The following is a 15027-nucleotide window of genomic DNA, read 5'->3' as shown; positions in this document are numbered from 1 at the left end:
TCTCTTTATTAAAGTAGACTAGCATCATGTAGTCATATTTTCATTTATATTCACAGCAGGCTTTCCCTATATTAAAGAAAGATTATTTTTTTCCCCAATTCAAAGCACTCTAGACTTTATGCGTTCAAATACCGAAGATAAAAAGTATCTCATACACTTATTCCTGTATTCAATTCAAGGCTGTTCCACACATTTATTTGAAGCACTGCATCATTCTCAAAAGGAATTCTGGCCTTCTGTTCTCTTAATGTCCCTGAGGACACGCAAAGAGTCATGTTTGAATCTGCAGTGCAGCATGAGGAGATGACCAGACCTGCAGCTAGATTCAACCATCAGTCCCCTTTTCATTGTTTAGATTGTTTGAACTACAAAAAGAGGGATATGAAAGACATTTTGACGGGTATATGGACATACAGTGTCGTGAGAACAATCTCTTTCTACATTTTATTGTGATTTTTCCCCACTACCCCAAGGACAAAAAATTTTAATACTTGTAGACTGCTGTTCTAATTCACATGTAAGCAAACATTTTCTTCTGGGTGTGGAAGAGAGGTTTTGTTGGGATGTGAAAATGTCCATCTTATAATGCCGTGAATGCATTAAAAAGGAAGTGATTCAGAGCACTAGATGGTGTCCCCACAAACCAATTCTCAGAGTAATGTATAAGAGTGTTTTATTTCTAAATTTTGTAATTTGGTGAAGAAAAAAACTGACTGTTTAGGAGCAACTGTTCATCCCATTGACACCTAGGCTATCCAGCTGGTGGGTGGAAGGATTTCTGTGGGTTAGGTGATGATGTATGTTTGAATAATACACAAGTAGGATTGAAGAATCTCTAGTACAGTTTTTGTACAAGGGGAATTCTAAGACAATTCATAGATACACCTTATCTGCCTCAGTTGTCACAGTGCACTTTAGGAAGAAAAAACTCAGTTAAAACAGGTAATCATCCTTGTATTAGAGGGAAAATCTCAGTACAGGACTGAAATGATTTTTGAAATCATTCATTGGTCAGTCAGCCGCAGCCACCGAGGCCCGTTCATTTACAAGTCTCAAGGTCAGGGTCGGCTCTCCTGCTGCTGAGCTAAGAACCAAAGCAGAGGGACTCCACACTGCAGCTGTGGCAGAATAGCATCAGGTCTGTGAGCCTGGGGAGCCCCCCTGCTTCCATTTGACAGTGTGGCCCTGAACTCTCACCAGCTCAGATGGAGGGGACGGTTCCAGGGGAGTCTCCCTGCAGGCCTGTGACCTCAGAGCTGTGTTCAGCAAAAATGAATAGGCAGAAATTGAACAAAATAAAAATGCCATCTGATAGGATCCCGATAGGTTGGAGAGCGGTAATCATTTCCTAACGTTACTTAATTTATGGTCAGCGGAGAGGTGAATTAACCCGTTAAACATAAATGAGAAGGAATTGGTTGACTCCTGGTTAGGCAGAAGAGGCTATTGGATATTTCTTGGAAAATTACTTCCGCTCTGGTCCTGTTGTTTCTGCCTCAAATTATAGTGGTTCCCAATTCTGAAAGCACAGAAATCCATTTTCCTTCCTTTTTCTTTTCCTCATTTTGATTTCCTCTTGTTGGCATGAGTGAGACAGCAGTTCGTGTCCTAAATCCCCATCCTGACCCACTCTAGACCACCCAGTGTTAATGATGATGGTGGTGATAATAGTAATAATAAATGTCTAGTACCTACTACGTGCCAAGCTCTGTACTAAGCACTGGGGTACATACAAGATAATCAGGTTGGGCAAAGTCCTTATTCTTCACCAAATTCTCAGTCTAAGTAGAGGTCAGAACTGGTATTGAATCCTTATTTTACAGATGGGGGAAGTGAGGTACAGAAAAGTTAAGTGACTTGCCCAAGGTCACCCAGCAGGCAAGAGGCAGAGTGCGGGATTAGAACCCAAATCTTCTGACTCCCAGGCTCGTGCTCTTTGTATTATTCAATTATATTAAGTGCTTACTATATGCAGAGCACTGTACTAAGCACGGGGGAGAGGACAATATAAGAATAAACAGACACATTCCCTGCCCACAATGGAACTTACAGTGTAGTCCAAGAGGAACCCCTAAACATGGTGTCCAAATTCAGCCCAGGTCTAAAACTGGAAGTGAGACAGGCCTCACGCTTGCCCTCTCAGTGGGGTTTCACCTGTGGGCTACTAGAAATTGTGGTCTCAGGCATCCAAAGAACAACCCCACAGATGAGCAAATTCACCAAATGAGTCCAACTGTGTTCTCTCAAAGATGAAAAGGCTCTCTTAGTTTGGCCTGGCAGCTCCCGAGACATGAAATAAACTCCTGGAGAACTGGTGGTACATTCCAACCTGGTGACCTGAAGTGCTCTGGGTGGGGATCCTCTGGCTCAGAACTGCTGACACAACTGTGGACAGGGACAAGCCTGTGCTGGGCCCGTGGTGGTTAAGTTGACCAGTGGGCTTAAAGGCTAAGCCTATCTGCTTGAATAAAGAAAAATGTAATCTAAATGAAGTCAAGGATTTGGATAAGCAGAGAAAATAATTCAGCAGCGGCTAACCTAATGATGGGTTTGACGATTATCAGGGAAAACGAGAAACCATTCTCCTTTCTCTTAGCTACTTGGTTATTTCTGAACCAAGACACTGTTGGTCCAAAAACCTTAACTGTGACTATTTCAGTAAAAGGGATTTCCCAGTAACTGAATTGGAGAAATTATTCTAGATCATGTTATACAGTTTTTATAGATGACCCCAAATCGAGTAGGATCTTAAAAGAGCTTTAGGAAACTATTTTCAAGGAATGGGTACCTTCTTAACTCATGCAGGGAAACAAAAGCCATGGCATATTGACTTCAGGCCAGATTTTACTGGGTGAGTGAGCAAGCATTGGAGAGGGTCACTAACCGCTTCAGCCTTTTCTAAACAGTATCCAATGACTCCTTTTGGATGAAATGCCTCCCCAAATGCTGCCTATTCCATCCCAGGAAAGTAGTTTGCTAACCCAGCAGGATTCAGTGCAATTATAGTTCCGTAATTCTGTTATAAAATGTTCATCAAAATTCTTCTGACATATTTTATAGTAAAAATTCATGCCATTGCTACATTTTTTGGCATTACTCTTTGAAATTAAAGATTAGTTTTTTTGCTTAATAATCGACATGTTACATAAAATAGATAGTTACCACCAGATTGCCCTCGTTGAGGGCAAGAGACATGTTTACTAACTCTATTGTATTGTCTTCTCCCAAGAGCTTAAGATTATTTATTCATTTAACCATTATCCTTTTATTCATTCCCTCTCCCAGACCCACGGTTTTTATGTACATATCTGTAATTTATTTATTTACTTTAATATCTGTCTCCTGCTATAGGCTGTAAGCTCTCTGAGGGCAGGGAATGTGTCCATTTATTGTTAAATTGGACTCTCCCAAGTGCTTAGTACAGTGCTCTGCACACAGTAAGTGCTCAATAAATAGTACCAACTGACTGACTAGTACAGTGCTAGTGCTCTGCACACAGAAGGTGCTCAATAAGTACCATTGGTTGATAATAAGAACAAATGTATGCAGTTGAATGCAGAGCACTAGACTCACCACCTGGGAAACATACAATACAAATAAAACATTAGATCTGTGTCCATAAGGAGCTTACAATCTAATTGCTTAATATACAATAAGTGCAAATTACAAGCCCCTCTCAGGGTCACACTTGGAGAGTTTCCAGTACTCTACCAGTCTCAGCTATGGGAGGGAGAGTCAAGCAGAGGCATATCCATTCCATTTCTAACTTGGGCAGTGGCTAGCGAGTGGCCGGCAATCTGCTACAAGTCAAAACTCACCCATGCTGGGCAGCAGAGGCACGGGAGAGAGTCGAGGGCGGAGACTCAAGTTTACCACATGGAAGGAGACAATGGTAAACCACTTCCATATTTTTACCAAGAAAACTCTATGGATACACTACCAGAACGATTGCAGATGGAGAGTGGGGCGTTCTGGGAGAGATGCGTCCGTGGTGTCGCTATGGGTCAGAAACGACTCAACGACTTAAGACAAGACAGTTGACAAATTCAAGTGAGTAAATGTTTGAAAAACAGATACAGACATGATTTTAAAATGGTTGCTAATATGTAATGATTAGGAAAATGGGGGATTAATCATGCTTTGGAGAGTCCAAAGAGGGGTGGGCTTCGTTTGACTGCCCCGATTGGCGAGTGAGAGCCATTCAAGTGGGAAAACTGTGAACAATGGGCCGGAGACAGGGCAGTCAAGAGCAAAGTACAGGTTGGCAGTGATATTGGGAGGAATGAAGAACCTCAGCTGAGTTGAAATGGGAGAAATAAGAGTGAGTTATATTCTATATGGAAAACTCCCCGCTCTAGATTGTGAGCTCATTGTGGGCAGGGATTGTTTCTCTTTATTGCTGTAATGTACTTTCCCAAGCACTTAGTACAGTGCTCTGCACACAGTAAGAGCTCAATAAATATGATTGAATGAATGAATGAGAACTTGTGGGCAGAGAATGGATGGCATTGTATGTTGTACTTTCCCAAGCGCTTAGTACAGTGCTCTGTGCATAGTAAATGCTTAATAAATATGAATGAATGAATAATTATGGAATTAAGCATTCTAATATGCGCCAAGTACTATTCTAAATGCTAAGATAGAAAATGAGGTTGGACACAGTCCCTGACCCATATTGGGTTCACAGCCTAGGTAGGATGGAATCCCCATTTTACAGATGAGGAAACCGAAGCACATGTACTTCTGTGACTTGCCCAAGGTCACACAGCGGATATATGGTGGATCTGGGATTAGAACCCAGGTCTTATCACTGCCAGGGCTGTGCTCTTTCCACTGGGCCATGCTGTTTCTCTTAAGCTTTGAAGACCACGTTTAGGAGTTTTTGTTGTGAGAATGAATATACAGCTATTTGGGTTATTTTATTGAGGAGGAGAGATGATCACTTCCAACTGATGCCATGTTCTACCCTTATAATGCTCCCTGCGTGTTGACAGAAGAAAATACTCTCATTTTTCTCAAGGCGTTCAGGATTTAAGTGAGTGCCATGAGACCCTGTGGATTTTCCATCGTGAACCACAGGGCTGGCCTGAAATATTTTGGCATCCCGAGTAAAATTTCAAGAATTGTCCCTGTCCAGTTAGTCAACATATACACAAAAATATAATTATTATTTTTTTAAATTGTACAAATACAGAGAAATTTCAACTTAACAAATACATTGTAGTATTTCCATTTTTCCATTGTTTAGAATGGAATCTCTGGAGGAATTCCCCAGCCTCTTTCTCATGCCTCCTCCCCTTGTTGCCGAGCCGGGACTCAGAGTGAAGGGGCACTCGGAGTGGATGCCAGGGAATCCCAGTACGGTGGGTGGTGGAATTGTGGTCCCCGGGGGGGGGGGGGGGGGGGGGGGGGGGGGGGGGGGGGTCAAGCAATTTGATGAACTCCCTCTGCAGTCTGGCTCCTGACACCCCTATCCCCCAGCTTGATTGACTGGCTGCCTTATTCATTCATTCATTCATTCAATTGTATTTATTGAGTGCATACTGTGTTCAGAGCACTGTACTGAGCGCTTGGAAAGTACAATTCGGCAACAAATAAATTTGCCTTGGGAGGTGGGGTGGGCGGGTAGGGGGCTTTGACAACAGGTGGCGAGGCTCAAGCCGCCTCCCCCAAAGCTGGCTCTGGCCTTCTGGCCTCTTGGGCCCTGGACGTTTGCTGGAAGAAGCGGGGTTCATCTGATCTTTGTTAAGCCCTTTCTTTGTTCTAGGTACCATACTAAGCGCTGGAGTGGATTCGAGCTAACCAGGTTGGACACAGTCCATCTCCCATGTGGGGCTCACAGTCTTAATCCCCATTTTACAGATGAGTTAACTAAGGCACCGAGAAGTTAATGGCATGCCCAAGATCACACAACCGTCAAGTGGTGGAGCCAGAATTAGAACCCAGTTCCTCCCGACTCCCATATCTGTGCGCTGACCATTAGGCCATGCTGCTTCTCATTGAAGCCTGCCCCCTGCCCCTCCCCCACCCCGACCCCCACTTTGAAGTGGAAACAACTTGAGCTGTCATTCATTCGTTCATTCAATCATATTTTTTGAGCGCTTCCTGTGTGCAGAGCACTGTACTAAGCACTTGGAATATACAAGTCACCTGGATCACCACTAGCAATCAGCCGACCTAATGGCTCAGGTCTTTTCCTTAAATGAGGAAGGATAAAGCCCAGGAAAGGAATAGTAGATCCATCCAATTGTTTTCTTCCCTGCCCACCCCCAAAGCAGGGGGTGAGAAGTAGCGTGGTACAGTGGATAGAGCACAGGCCCGGGAGTCAGAAAGTCATGGGTTAATAATAATAATAATGTTGGTATTTGTTAAGCGCTTACTATGTGCCGAGCACTGTTCTAAGCGCTGGGGTAGACATAGGGGAATCAGGTTGTCCCACGTGGGGCTCACAGTCTAAATCCCCATTTTACAGATGAGGGAACTGAGGCACAGAGAAGTTAAGTGACTTGCCCACAGTCACACAGCCGACAAGTGGCAGAGCTGGGATTCGAACTCATGAGCCCTGACTCCAAAGCCCATGCTCTTTCCACTGAGCCACGCTGCTTCTCTAATCCCGGCTCCGCCACGTGTCTGCTGTGTGACCTTGGGCAAGTCACATCACTTCTGTGTGCCTCAGTTGCATCATCTTCAAAATGGGGAGTAGGACTGTGAGCCCCATGTGGGACAGGGACTGTGTCCAACCTGATTACCTTGCGTTTCCCCCAGTGCTTAGAACAGTGCTTGGCAGATAGTAAGCGCTTAACAAATACCTTAATTGTTATTAGAGAAGACAGTTGATGCTAAGCCAGACAGTTTCTCCTCTTACATGGCAGGTGACTTGAGTTAAGGGTGAGTGGGTTTGCAGGGAAGACTTGTTCTAAAATACCTCTCAGAGTTAGCACACTCATAAGCCTTCTCTCCCCTACTCCCACTGAACAAGAACTGGCCTTACTTTCTCACCCTCCTGTTTACTTTTCCATCTTTTTGACACGCAGAAAACTCTTGCCCTCCCCACCACCGTTAACTTGCCGGCACCATCTTCCTCTCAGCTATTGATTACGTCGCTCTCTAGGGTCTGTCATCCCTCGCCACACAAACCTCTGTGTCGAGTGAGCTGGCAGATGATATTGTGATGATGATTGCCGAGCTTGAGAATAGGCATGAAATGGTTGTGCATGGCTGATGTGTCTCCATGGCCACGTGCTACCGTATGATGTAATGGAAACAAGTATTGTTTCTTCCCAAGCATTGTTTACTGTCTATCGAAATCTGCAGCATCTACTAAGCTTTCCCTATTTTTAGTCCAATGCTCTATCTCTTATGATCAGCCGCATTTGGCTACTGAGAACATTGTGGATTGTTTAGCGGTGATAAAAAATAATGCTTCTGCCTTTAATCCTCTCTTCCCCCATCCCCTAGAATGATGATCCATATGGTTAAAGGGGAGAATAGGGAGGCAGGAGGTGGCGTGGGGAAGTTTTTAGATCCTGCCAGAAATTTGCAAAAGCTTCAAATGATGTGGGATGTTTGGTATAAACCAAACTGCAGCTCACCAACATCTGCTCTGTTATTTCAGAGGAGATGGCAGGACCCCCAGCCCCTACCCTGACTGTTCTTTGCTTGCTGCCTCTTAATCCCCCTATCATCGCTCCCGTTCCCCCACCAAATGTTTGCCATCAGCCATTCACTGTGGCTCCTCGGTTTATGAGGCCTGAGGAATAGAGTTTTTTCACTACAAAATCTTCCAGTTCTAAGGTGGAAATAAAAGATTTTCTCATCCGACTGATGCTAATGCTAAAATCATTTTCAAGTTATGAGATTCCGAATCCTTCAAGCTGTGAGCTGAATAATTGATGCCTGGATTGTGAATGTTGCAGCAGTCTGGTACTTGGGCAACAAATGTGCCTTATTGTTGACCAAACCTGACTACACGTTATCTGTGGAGCTCAGCCTCTGGACTGTAAGCTCGTTGTGGTCAGGGAGTGGGTCTGTTATATTGTACTCTCCCAAGCGCTTAGTACAGGGCTCTGCACACAGTTAGCCCTAAGTACAATTGACTAAGTCGGCCAGGTATGTATGGCACTGACTTGAAAGTGGGGTCTCATTGTAGTTCTGCTCATTGTCAGTGGGATCTGAAGTGACTGCTCCAGGTTGCTATTACTCCCTCTCTATTCCTTTTCCTCCCCTATTGAGGATTAACCAGGATCCTATAGACTGTTTAATACTGGATCCTATAGCTCCTTGAGTGCAGGGGTCATGTTTACCAACTCTATTGTACTGTACTTTCCCTAGCAATTACTTTCTCTAGCAATTAGGACAGTGTCCTGCATACAGTCGTGTCTTATGCAGAACTTATGAGTCATTTCTGACCCATAATGACACCATGAACACATCCCTCCCAAAATGCCCCTCTCTCCATCTGCAACCATTCTGGCAGTGTATCCACTGACTTTTCTTGGTAGAAATATGGAAGTGGTTTACCATTACCGCCTTCTGCCCACTAAACTCGAGTCGCTTCTTCGACTCTCTCCCATGCCGCTGCTGCCCAGCATGGGTGAGTTTTGACTTGTAGCAGATTGCCTTCCGCTCGCTAGCCACTGGCCAAGCTAGGAATGGAATGTGCAGGCCTCTGCTTGATTCTCCCTCCTGTAACTGAGATTGGAGAGTACTGGAAACTCTCCAGGTGTGACACTGAGAGGGCTCTGCATACAGTAGGCATTCAATAAAATACTACTGATCAATAAATAATACTGGGGCTGAGCAATCAGTCAATGGTATTAATGTGTGGAGCACTATATTAAGTGCTTGGAACAGTCCAGTACAACAGAATTAATGGACACATTCCCTACTCATAACGAACTTACAGTCTAAAGGGGATGATGGATAGTAATCAATCAATCAATCAACCAATTGGATTTGTTGAGCATTTACTGTGTGCAGGGCACAGTACTAAGTGCTTGAGAGAGTACAGTACAACTGTGTAACAGACACATTCCCTGTCCACAATGATTTACAGTTTAGAGGAGGAGACAGACATTAATCTAAGTAAACAAATTTTAGATAGGTACCTATGCTGTGGGGCTGGGGGTGCGGTCAATAAAGGGAGGAAGTCACGGCAACACAGAAGAGAGTGGGAAGAGATGTACATCACCTTGATTCTATTTATTTGCTATTGTTTTAATGAGATGTTCTTCCCCTTGATTCTATTTATTGCCATTGTTGTCTTTCTGTCTCCCCCGATTAGACTGTAAGCCCGTCAAAGGGCAGGGACTGTCTCTATCTGTTACCGATTTGTACATTCTAAGTGCTTAGTACAGTGCTCTGCACATAGTGAGTGCTCAATAAATACTATTGAATGAATGAATGAAAAGGAGAAATGAGAGCTTAGTTAGGGAAGGCCTCTTGGAAGAGATGTGCCTTCAGTAAGGCTTTGAAGGTGAAGAGAGTAATTGTCGTGTATGAAAAAGGAGGACATTCCAAGACAGAGGCAGGATGTAGGCGAGAGGTCGACAGCGAGAAAGATGAAATCGAGGTACAGTGAGAAGGTTAGCATTAAAGGAGTGAAGTGTGTGGGCTGGGTTGTAGCAAATGAGAGGTGAGGTAGGAGAGGGCAAGGTGATTGAGTGCTTTAAAGCTGATGGTAAGGAGTTTCTGTTTGAGGGAGGGTTTTGAGGAGTGGGGAAATATGGCCTGAATGTTTTTGTAGAAAAATGATCTGGGCAGTAGGGTGAAGTATGGACTGGAGTAGAGAGAGACAGGAGGCAGGGAGATCAGGAAGGAGGCTGATATGGTAACCAAGGTGGGATAGGATAAGTCCTTGGATCAACATGGTAACAATTTGGATGGAGAGGAAAGGTGAGATTTTAGCAATGTTGTGTAGGTTGAACCGACAGGGTTTAGTGATGGATTGAATATGTGGATTGAAAGAGAGAGAGGAGTCAAGGAAAACGCTGAGGTTATGGGCTTTGGATGGTGGTGCCGTCTACAGTGATGGGAAAGTCATGGGGAGCACAGGTTTTGGGTGGGAAGATAAGGAGTTCTGTTTTGGACATGTTAAGCCTGAGGTGATGGGAGGACATCCAAACTGAGATATCTTTAAGGCAGGAGGAAGAGAGATCAGAGCTGGAGATGTAGATCTACATAGAGATGGTAGTTGAAGCCATGGGAGCAAATGAGTTCTCTAAGGGAGTGGATGTAGAAAGGGGATCCAGAATGAATCTTGAGGAATGCCCACAGGGGTAGGAGGCCCCAAAAGAGCCTAATGAATTAATCAATTAATATAGTGTAACATTAATATAAATGAATAATTTATAGTATATAATTGAAAGACTAATGACTGGCTTGTGGCCAAAGAGCGTCTTCAGTGAGGCTAAGAGGCCTCTCCTATTTCTTTCCTCCTCCTCAAAAGCCTTTCAAGGAAGAGGAGGCAGCATGAGGAGGCTGCCCCAACAGAAACCAGACGTGTCAGCAGCCATCCCCTTCCCTGATGGGCAGGGATTGTGTCTACCAACTCTGTTGTATTTTACTCTCCCAAGTGCTTAGTAGAGTGCTCTGCCCACAGTAAGTGCTCAATAAATATCATTGATTAATTGTAACACCAAGATGGCCCCTTACTTTGCAAGAGTCTCTTTTCCCTTCAGGAAAAAGTATGTAGATTGTGTCCTCAGCAAGAGGCTTTACTGCTTCAAGAGGCCTTCCCTGATTAAAACCTCCTTTCCTCTTTTCCCACTATCTTCTGTGTCACACTGACCTGCTCCCTTCATTCACTGCCCCCCGTCAGCCCCACAGCACTTATGTACATATCTATAATTTATTTATATTAATGTCTGTCTCCCATCTAGACTGTAAGCTTGTTGTGGGCAGGGAATGTGTCTGTTTATTGTTATAATGTACTCTCCTAAATGCTTAGTACAGTGCCCTGCACACAGTAAGGCTCAATAAATATGATTGACTGACTGAAAAAGCAAACATTGTGTATTAAACAAAAATCAACTGTCTTTGAGTCTTTCCCCATCCCCTATCCCTCACCTCCCACCAGTTATTTTTCTGTCCATAATTAAGGCTTGGTGTATCTCAAATAGTGCAATAGCCCACAAAGCTTAGAAAGACAATATTTGTAAATAGTTTATACTACTTGGAAGTCAGATCATGCAAACGTAAAATCTTAATCCGTTTGACAGTCAGGCACATTAGAACTGGCCCAGGCAACCAGGGCTTGAAGAAATTAGGTCAGGCTCAGAAGAAATTATGCTTTGAAAAACTGAATCTTATGGAAATTATAAATTATTACCCAGTTTCTGTGGTTCAAATCCCCAATGCTGTTTTCTTTAGATACAACATGACTGGGTTGTGAGCGATGTGGGGAAAACTAGTACACATTTCCACAGACTGGAAAAAAATTTAACCTTTTTTGCCAAATCAGATTATTATTACTTGCCGGCTGAATCTAGAAAAAATGAGTAGGACCTTATCTTTGCATGTAAGAATGATTTACAAACCATATTATAATCAAGAGATTTGAATCTTTGAATATGGAAGAAGAGAAGCAGCATGGCCTACTGGAAAGCACATGGAATTGGGAGTCAGAGGACCTGGGTTCTAATCTCAGCTCTTTGAATTGCTTGTTCTGTGACCTTGGGCAAGTCACTTAGTTTCTCTCTCCCTCAGTAAACTCGTATGTAAAATGAGGATTAAAGTCTACATCCCTCCAACTTGGACCGTGAGACCCAAATGGGACAGGGACTGTATCCAACCTAATTAACATGTACTTACAACAGTGCTTGACACATAGTAACCGCTTGACAAATACCATTAAAAAATGGAAAAAAAAATCATTAATTGTCACTGTATGTAGCTTGTACGTTACCTGCACCTACACACCCTTCTAAAGAATAGACAAAATAGTTGAAACCCACAAAAAATTTGCAGTAAGCCTAGAACCTCTTTTCTCTTCACTACCTGTTCACTTATAGCCCTGCCTGGTTTCTCTAGGCTATTGACTCACTTCTCTGCTCGAATTTGCCTCTCTTTTTCTCTTCTATTCCTGGTACTCTCTTTTTGAGTTCCTCTCCTATTTTCTCTGCAATTCTTAGCTTCCTTTCTTGGTTTCTCTTTCTAAACCCTCTCTCCCTTTTCTCTGAGCTCCGGCTTTAGCCCTCACATGCAGAATGAGCCCTATGTAGGACAGGGACTGTGTCAGACCTGATTATTTTGCAGTTACCTGAGAGCTTAATACAGTTCTCAACTCATAGTCAGCACTCAACAAATACCACAATTATTATTATTCTTTCCTTTTCTTCTTTTCCTCTTTCCCTTCTCCCTACGTTTCCACACATAGTCAAGTGGGGTGTGATTATCTCACTGGTATTGGTGATAACATAAATGATACATGGAACACTCAACGTATTTAATTTTCTCTTTAGAATACAAGTGTTGAGTAGCCAGTATTTTCTACTTATTTGATCAGGATTGTATCCATCACATATCTGAGTTGGTCTTTTTCATTTTTCAGCTTATTGCATGCCCATCCCTAGAGAGACTTTGATTTTAGTGGAATTATGACTCATGTTTTTATGTACAGTAAATTAGATTTCTGTCAGTCCCTATCAGCCAGCCTTTTTCAGGCTCCCTCAAAATGAAGCTAATTTATAATGTCATGTACCAGTTCTTATTAAAACAGTTCAACCATATCACTCAGGATTTTCAAGTTTCCTATAGCAATCTGTCAGGCTGCACAATTTGGTCAACTCTTGAGAATTTGCTGTTATTTCCATGGCAAATACCTAACCTGTCAATAATTATTTGCACACATCGTGGAATATCCCTCCTCTGTGAGTAAGCATTAGCTAAATGAAGACTTTGAGTAATAATAATAATAATTGTAGTATTTGGTAAGCACTTACTGTGTGCCAAGCACTGTACTAAGCGCTGAGGCGGATACAAGTAAATTGGGTTGGACACAGTCCCTGTCCCACGTGGGGCTCACAGTCTCGATCCCCATTTTACAGATGAAGTAACTGAGACCCAGAGAAGTGAAGTGACTTGTCCAGGGTCATACAAGAGAGATGCCACTTGTTCGAATTGTGGTTAGACTGACTTCACTCTTTTTGCATGCACAATGCCACCCAAAATGGTGGCATTGAAGCAGAGAATTCATTGATTCATTGATTCAGATGCATTGATTCAGAGAAGCAGCGTGGCTCAGGGGAAAGACCCCAGGCTTGGGAGTCAGAGATCGTGGGTTCTAATCCTGGCTCTGCCCCTTGCCAGCTGTGCGACTTTGGACCAGTCACTTCACTTTTCTGTGCCTCAGTTACCTCATCTGTAAAATGGGGATTAAAATTGTGAGCCCCACGTGGGACAACCTGATCACCTTGTATCCCCCAGTGCTTAGAACAGTGCTTTGCACGTAGTAAGTGCTTAACAAATACCACCATTTATTTATTTTTATTTAATTTTCAAGAATGGTGGCCCCTTATTGTCCTTTTCAGTCACACAAGCACTCACACATTCACACACACACACACAAACAATTATAATTACATTTTGCCTTTAGTAGTATCTTCTTTGAATACAAAGGGTGTAATTGTATATTTGTGATGGAATGATTTCCCTTGTCTTATGCCATTGAGTCATTTCTGACCCATAGTGACACTACGGGCATATCTCTTCCAGAATGCCCCGCTCTCTATCTGCAATCATTCTAGTAGTGTATCCTTAGAGTTTTCTTGGTAAAAATATGGAAGTGGTTTACCTTTGTCTCCTTCTGTGCAGTAAACTCGAGTCTCCACCCTCGACTCTCTCCCATGCTGCTGCTGCGCAGCATGCGTGAGTTTTGACTTATAGCAGATTGCCTTCCACTCACTAGCCACTGCCCAAGCCAGGAATGGAATGGATAGACCTCTTCTTACTCTCTCTCCTGTAGCCAAGACTGGTAGAGTACTGGAAACTCTCCAGGTGTGACCCTGAGAGGGGAATGATTTTCCTACTTCCTAAAATAATAAAGAAATTGGAAAAAATTATGATAAATCAATCAGTGAACTAAGGATTTACATCTACAGGTGAGATCAGCAAGAGTAATAGTATTTATTAGGTGCTTATTTTGCACATAGCATGTACTAAGTGCTGAGAGAATACCCAGGTAGGATTAGACAAAGTCTCTGACCTTAGAGGGGCTCATAATCAGGGGACTCAGTAGTTTTCCCCTGAATCATAAGATCCTTGAGGGTAGGGATTTTGTCTACCCACTCTGTTGTGGCGGACTCTCCCAAGGTTTAGTAAAATGTTCTGAACAAAGGAAGTACTATAAATACCATTGATGATTCTCAGAGAGAGCTCGCAATAGTTCCCATTGCCCATAGGATCCCTTGTGTACTTTATTCTTATCCCCTCTAAACTGTAAGCTCCTTGTGGGCAAGGAAAGTATCTCCCTGCTCTGTCATATTGTAGTCTTCAAAGAACATAGTACTGTGCTCTTCACGCAATAAAAAATGGTGGTATTTGTTAAGCGCTTACTATGTGCAAAGCACTGTTCTAAGCACTGGAGGATACAAGGAGATCAGGTTGTCCCATGTGGGGCTCACAGTTTTAATCCCCATTTTACAGATGAGGTAACTGAGACATCGAGAAGTTAAGTGACTTGCCCACAGCCACACAGCAGTAAATAAGATTGGTTAAATGACTATAGCTGCCGTTTGCCTATGGACAAATGTAACATCTTGGGAAGAGAAGAGGTATCTTTTGAAATTCGTTTCATTTGATGGAGACGTAGCCTTCAAAAACATTACTGTCTCATTGAGGGAATGGAGAGCATAGCCATCCAGTCACCAAACACATATACATGAGAAACATATACACAAACACATATACAAGTACATATACACAAACACGAGAAGCAGCTTGGCTACAAGAAGCAGCGTGGCTCAGTGAAAAGAGCACGGGCTTGGGAGTCAGGGGTCATGGGTTCTAATCCCGGCACCGCCACTTGTC

At 43.1% G+C, this 15027-nt stretch overlaps 1 protein-coding gene and 1 non-coding gene across 27 annotated transcripts in view; one reads left to right on the top strand and one right to left on the bottom strand.

The window, feature by feature from the left end:
* Positions 1–15027, top strand: part of ANK3 (ankyrin 3) — a 678945-nt gene that overhangs the window by 375693 nt on the left and 288225 nt on the right. The gene's annotated exons all lie outside the window — the stretch shown is intronic.
* On the bottom strand, positions 13877–14013 carry LOC114810832. Its single transcript, XR_003758523.1, has one exon. It is a non-coding gene; the product is annotated as a small nucleolar RNA SNORA7 (small nucleolar RNA).

The sequence above is a fragment of the Ornithorhynchus anatinus genome, chromosome 3 (assembly GCF_004115215.2).
Source record: "Ornithorhynchus anatinus isolate Pmale09 chromosome 3, mOrnAna1.pri.v4, whole genome shotgun sequence".
NCBI lineage: Eukaryota > Metazoa > Chordata > Mammalia > Monotremata > Ornithorhynchidae > Ornithorhynchus > Ornithorhynchus anatinus.
The sequence above is the reverse complement of the archived record's forward strand: the minus strand, read 5'-3'. Positions and strand labels throughout refer to the sequence as shown.